Source organism: Colletotrichum karsti (genome assembly GCF_011947395.1).
Source record: "Colletotrichum karsti strain CkLH20 chromosome Unknown Scaffold53, whole genome shotgun sequence".
NCBI classification, from domain to species: domain Eukaryota; kingdom Fungi; phylum Ascomycota; class Sordariomycetes; order Glomerellales; family Glomerellaceae; genus Colletotrichum; species Colletotrichum karsti.
The window spans coordinates 389300-396517 of record NW_024065953.1 but is presented as its reverse complement, the minus strand read 5'-3'; positions in this window follow the sequence as shown (position 1 = coordinate 396517).

Genomic DNA, 7218 nt, shown 5'->3' with positions numbered 1-7218 from the left:
GTTTCTATAGTAAACTACTACTTAAGAAGGTAGTTATTAGAATAAAGCTTAACTTAAATATAAGTTATATATTAGGTATATAAACCCTTATATTATCTATAAAGCTAGCTATAATATATAAAGGTATTGTAATATACCCCTTAGGTATAGCTATACCTATCTTATAGTAATATTAAGTAGCTAAAAACTATTTATTTTTAATATTTAGAGTAATATATATAGAAATAAGTATTTAAATTACTATTTTATTAAAGAAATAATAAAATAGATATTATTATATATTATATAAGGAGATATATAGATAATAAGTAATTTTTATCTTTATAATAAGTATTATTATTTATTAAGAAGTAATTTTATTAACTTAATAGTAAATAAATTTAGCTTTTTTTATTAGCTTACTAAATAAAGCTAACTTTTAGAGTCTTTTAGATAAAAGATATTTATTATATATCTTTTACTCTTTTACTCTCTTCTTTATTATTAAAATAATTACTATATATAGTATAATTCTTTACTATTTATATTAATATATGATATTATTATTATAAATATAAAGATAAACTAATACCTAGCTCTAAATAAGCTTTATAGTAGTCTCTTGATATAAGGTTCTATAATATATTTATTAAAATAATAGTACGTTAGCTTATATTATCTCCTAATAAAATAAATAGATATAATTTATAATTAAATTAATATTAATATATTTAGCCTAGCTAAGGTTTTTAAATATATATATTATTTATAAGAGCTATAGAAAAAGTAGGAGAAAGTAAATAATAAGCTTAATTATTAATAAGTAATAATAATAGCTTAAACTTACTATAAAGATATTAAACTTTTTAGTTATAAATCTATTAATACCCTTTAGGTCTTTTAGCTAGAATAATATCTCTATTATAAATCCCTCTTTATAATGCCCTTAAGGTCCTTTAGTTAGAATAATATCTCTATTATATTATTAAGTAGGCTTATAAAGCTAGCTATTATTTTAACTCTTAAGCTAGAGGCTTATTTCTCATCTTTTTATAATCCTTCTTTATTATATTATTTAAATCCTCTAAAATATTACTTAGTATACCCCCTAATAAGCTTAATAATATAATAGATCTAATTACTAAATATAGAATTTAGAACTTAAGCTTTAAATATAAAAACTTAATAACTTTATTTAAAAAGAGAACTCTTATAGAATTAATTTTTAACTATAAACTACTTTTTAAACCTATTTTATTTTTTTAATAAAGTATTTAGATAATAAAGAAAGTAAAATAGAGCTATTTATATAAATTAATATTAATTTATCTATTTATATATACCTTATAGGCTTTCTTTAAATAGCTAGAGATCTAAAGCTTAAAGTTAAAAATCTATAAGTTAGGCTTATTTAAACTATAATATATTATAAATATAGCTAATAATAAGTAATAAGATTATTATAATAGCCTTATTAAATAATATTAATAATAATAATAAATTAAAAGTTATATTTAAATTTTCTTAAAAAGCTTAATATTAATAATATAATAGTATAATAGTATAGTAAGGTATTAGTCTAATAGCCTTAAAGCTAATTATCTAGTAGGTAGGGAGTATTACTTAGCTCTAAGGGAGCTTTATAGTAGTTTATTAATATAAGTTTCTTAGTTCTTTAATATAATTCTAGTACTTTAGCTTATACTATTTCTTAATATAATAAATAGATATAAATAATTATTAAACTAATATTAACTAATAAGTTTAGCTTAATTAAAATCTTTAGGTATATATAAATTTATAAGAGCTATAAAAAAAGAGGGAGTAATAAGCCTTATTATTAATAAATAGTAATAATAGCTTAAATTTATTATAATAGTATTAAATCTTTTAGTTATAAATCTCTTTTTATAATACCTTTATAGTTTTTTAGCTAAAAGGGTAGCTAATAAGGTATCTCTATTATATTATTAAGTAGGTATAAAAAGCTATTTATTATTTTAAGCTTAATATTTATTTTTTATTTTCTTATAGTTCTTCTTTATTACCATATTTAAATCCTTTAATATATCTTTTATATTTTTTAATATACCTAAATAGCTTAAGTATAACTTATACTATAAGCTATAATAATATTAACTTAATAAGATAATTATTAATATAAAGATCTATATTATTAAAAGCTTTAAGTTTAAAGAGCTAAACTATACTTATTAGCTTAAAGTTATTTACTTTATTTTAATATATTTAAAATAAGCTATTAGTTTTAATTATATTATAAAGAGCTATATTATATATACTTAAGATCTCTATAGTAATAGTAATAATATTACTACTAAAGATTAAGATCTAAATAGAGTAGATATAATAATAAATATTACTATTACTATATATAAGCCTCTTATAGGCTTTTTAAAACTAGCTAAATAGCTTAAAGCTAAAAATCTATAAGTTCTATAGATCTAAATTAATATTAATAGTATTACTAATAGTAAGAAATAAAGCTATAATAGTCTTTAGTACTAGGGGTAAGCTAAAAGTCTTTTAAAAAGTTTAATAATAATATATTAGCTTAATAGCTATATGATTAAAAGAGTTAGTTAGTTAGTAAATATATTTATAGAAAATACTTTTTAAGAAAGGTATCAAAGCTAAATATAGCCTTTAGCTACTATATTATACTTAGAAAATATATATTTAACTAACTCTAGGTTTAGCCTAGTTAACTTAACTAATTAATAGCTATTTAGTTATATAACTATATATAAGCTATTTCTATTTTAGCTACTATTTTATTACTTTATACCTTAACTTCCCCTATTATAATAATAATAATAGACTTTTTTATTATATCTCTAATACTTTAGATCTCTTTTTTAGTATTATTCCTTTTTACTATTTACTAACTAATTAACCCTTTTAACTATATAGCCTTTAGGCTAATATACTATTATTAATTAAACTTTTTAAAAGACTTTTAGCTTACCTTTAATACCTAAAACTATTATAATAGTTCTCTTACTTACTATTAATAACGTTATTAATATTAATTTAGATCTATATAACTTATAGATTCTTAACCTTAAGCTTAAGATCCTTAGCTATTTAGAGGAAACCTATAAGATACTTATAGGTTAATAAATTATTATTAATATTTAGAATAAATACCTTCATAATATTAAGATCTTTATCCTTAAGCTTATTAAGGGTAAATATAATAATACTATCTTTATTAAGGTTTAAAGCTAATAATATAGCTTTATAGGTAAAAAAAGCTAAAGTAACTTTTATATTATATTTTAAGTTATTATATTTATAGCTTTTAATACCCTAAATACTATAAATATATATTAATTCTCTAATATTATTATTATTAAGCTTACTATATAGTATATTAAGTTAAATAATACTTATTTTAGAGGAAGGATTTAAATATAGTAATAAATAAGAATTATAAAAAGATAAAAAATAAGCTTCTAGCTTAAAATAGCTAGCTTTTTATACCTACTTAATAATATAATAGAGATATATTACTAGCTACCCTTTTAGCTAAAGGACTATAAGGGTATTATAAAGAGAGATTTATAATTAAAACGTTTAATATTATTATAATAGATTTAAACTATTATTACTACTTATTAGTAATAAGGCTTATTACTCCCCCTTTTCTTATAGCTCTTATAAACTTATATATACCTAAAGACTTTAATTAGGTTAAGCTTATTAGTTAATATTAATTTAATTATTATTTATATCTATTTATTATATTAAGAGATAATATAGTCTTAAGTATTAGTATTATATTAAAGAATTAAGAAACTTATATTAAGAAACTATTATAAAGCTCCCTTAGAGCTAGGTAATACTCCCTACTTATATTAATATAATAATACCTATATTATATTAGGTTTATTTTTAATACCTTTAAATTTTTATTAGGATTTATTAATATTTTATATAAGTTTTTACTTTAATATTTAGTAACTTTAATAATATAATTACTTTCTTATTATTTTTAATAAGCTTCTTTTCTATATAGCTCTTCTTAATTAAAGTTACTTTTAGTAAAGGCTTATAGAGATTTTAATTAGTCTTTTAAAGGGTTTTAAAGCCCTTCAGGCTACTTATTATTAATATTAAAATCTAAATAAAGCTAAAGTTTTTAACTTAATATATTTAGATATATTTAACCTCTTCTTTAATAATTTATTAATATATTAATAAGAAATTAAAAATAATTATAAATAAATTATTAATACTAAATATTAAACCTTTAGTTAGATATTATTCTCTTATTATAAGCTTAAATATAATCTTAATAATATTATAAGTATTTAAATAATAGTAATTCCTTAATAATATTAATATAATTAAGTAGCTTAAAATCAATCTTAGTCCTACTTATTTTTCTATACTTAATATTAGCTTTATAGCTTAAAATTCTATTAAAAAGAGAGCTTATAATTAAGTTTTTAACTTATTTTATATTTTATTTTTAAATATAAAGTAAAACCTTAAGGTTTAAATTTATTCTTATAGCTTACTTTATTATTATAAACTTAATTTAACTTTTAATTAAGTTTTAAAATTAAAGTATATTCTTTTTATTTATAATTCTTAGTTTTATTAAGAAATTATTTAGTTTAAATAGAGAGAAATAGTTTTTAGGTTTTTCTTTTATATTTTTCTTTAATTCTTTTCTATTTTATTTCTATCTTCTTTAAAGAGACTTTAATTATATTAAATATTAATAGTCTTAAGGGTTTTAGGGATTTAATAAGAAACTATTTAGTAATAAATTATATTTCCTTTTATTATTAATTTTATTTTTTAGCTTTTTATTTAGCTTTTTATTTCTTATATATTATAAAAGCTTTTTTAAAATTAATTAGGTTTTTAATTAATATTTAAAAGTTATATTTTAAAAGCTATTTAAATTATTTAATTAAATAATAAGTCTTATTATTTCTTAAATAATAATTTATAATCTAATTAAGTTTTATTTATATTCTTTTTAAAATTTAATATAAATAGGGGTTTATTACTTTAATTACTATATTATAGTTTTAAGAGGCTTATATAAAATATATTATATAACTATTAATATTATTAAAATAAAGCTAAATAATAAACTTACTTTTCTATATAGTTAAATATTTTAAAAGAATTAATATACTTTAAAGCTAGTTTATATTATATTACTTTAAATTATAAGTTTTAAGTTAATAAGAGAACTAAAGATTTAATTAACAAAATAATAAAACTATAATACTTATTATAGCTTTATATTTATTATTTTATTACTTTTTATTACTATTTCTTAAAATTCTTTCTTATTTAATAGAGGTTTTTAAAATATTTAGTTATATTTTATACCCCTTTTAAATTAACTTTATTTTAAATATTAAAATAAACCTCTAGTTAATAGCTTATTAGAGCTTTAGCTAATAAAACTTTAATTTTTAAGTTTTAATTATTATTTACTATATATTAAGCTTATAGAAATGAGTTTATTTAATTTATTTTATAGTAATAAATAAATATTATTTTAACTATTTATTAATAGCTTTTATTTATTTATTTATTTATTTAGATATAAAATACGATTAATAGTTTTTACTTTATATAGTTATAATAATAAAGTTTTAATTAGAATTAGCTTATTAATATTAAACCTCTATTAAATATAATACCTCTAAATATATAAAATTTAAATTTAGTCTCTTAATAAAAGATCTCTATTAAATTAATAAATATATTATTAATATTTATTATTATATAAGTATAATATTTTATATATCTATTTATAATTATTAATATTATATTAATTTATATTATTTTATTAAATATAAATAATAAACTTATAATAATATCTATAAAGACTTCTTTAAAGAAATAACTTAATAAAAAGAGAGATATTAACTCTCTATATAGTTAATAGGTTTTTATTTTTAAGCTTAAATAAATAATATATTTATAAATAAAATCTTTAATATTTTAATTTATATTTATTTATTTACCTTTTCTTTAAATTAACTTTATTATTCTATTTATTTTAAAGTATTTAGCTAATAGACTATTATAAAATAGACTTAAAATTATTTATTTTAATATACTCTCTTAAAAAATAAAAAGTTTATTTTTAAAAAGTAATAACTTACTATCTATTAGGAATTAATATAGTTTTTAAGAGATATTCTCTTAAAGTTATTTAATAATTTATTACTTAGATATATTATTTATTTATATATCTTTAATCAAGCTTAAAATTAAAGCTAATATATTTTTTAATAAATATTTTTATAAGAAGATACTTTTTTAGCTTTTACTTTTATAATAATTTAGATTTAACTTTTTAATAATTATTACTATAAAACTATATTTTAATATAATAAGTCTATTTTTTATTATAACCTCAGAGAAAGTTAATATTTATTCTCTTTTTATTTATATAATTTAAATACTAAAATATCTTATTAATAAGGTTTATTTTTCTTTAATAATATTATATTATAAAGTTATATATAGCTAAAAATATATAATAATATATTTAATAGCTATTTAGTTTTAATTAAGATATAAATATCTATAAGTTTTAATAATTAGTTAGGACTTTAACTTTATTTATAGCCTTTTTAATATAATATTATTAATATTTAAAAGATATAATAATAATATATATTTCCTAATTAGAGGTATTATAATTTAATTTAATACCTTTAAATTTATAAAACTAAGAGGTAACTAAATATTATTATTTATTTAACTATTATTAAGACAGAATATTAATTATAATAAAAGTTAATATATTTATTTTAGTTTATATTTTTAAAAATAAATTAAAATAATATAATAGAGGAGCTTTTTAAAAGATATAAATAAGCTTTTAAAATATTAGCTTTTTAATAAAGAAGAATAATTTTAATTTTAACTTTTTTTTTATTTTTACTCCCCGTTAATAAGTTTATTAGTCCTCTACCTAGTAAATAGGGGACCTATTACCCTTTAGGTAGAGGAGTATAGATATACTACTTTTAGTTTAAAACTTATTTATACTATAGAGATTTTCTATTTAATAACTAATAACTTAGTTCTAAACATATATAACTATAGAATAATTTAATAACCTTTATAACTAATTAATACCTTTAATAACCTCTCTTTAATTTATAACTCTTATTTTACCTCTAATATAATATTCTTTTTTATATACTTAATATAATTAATATATATAATTAA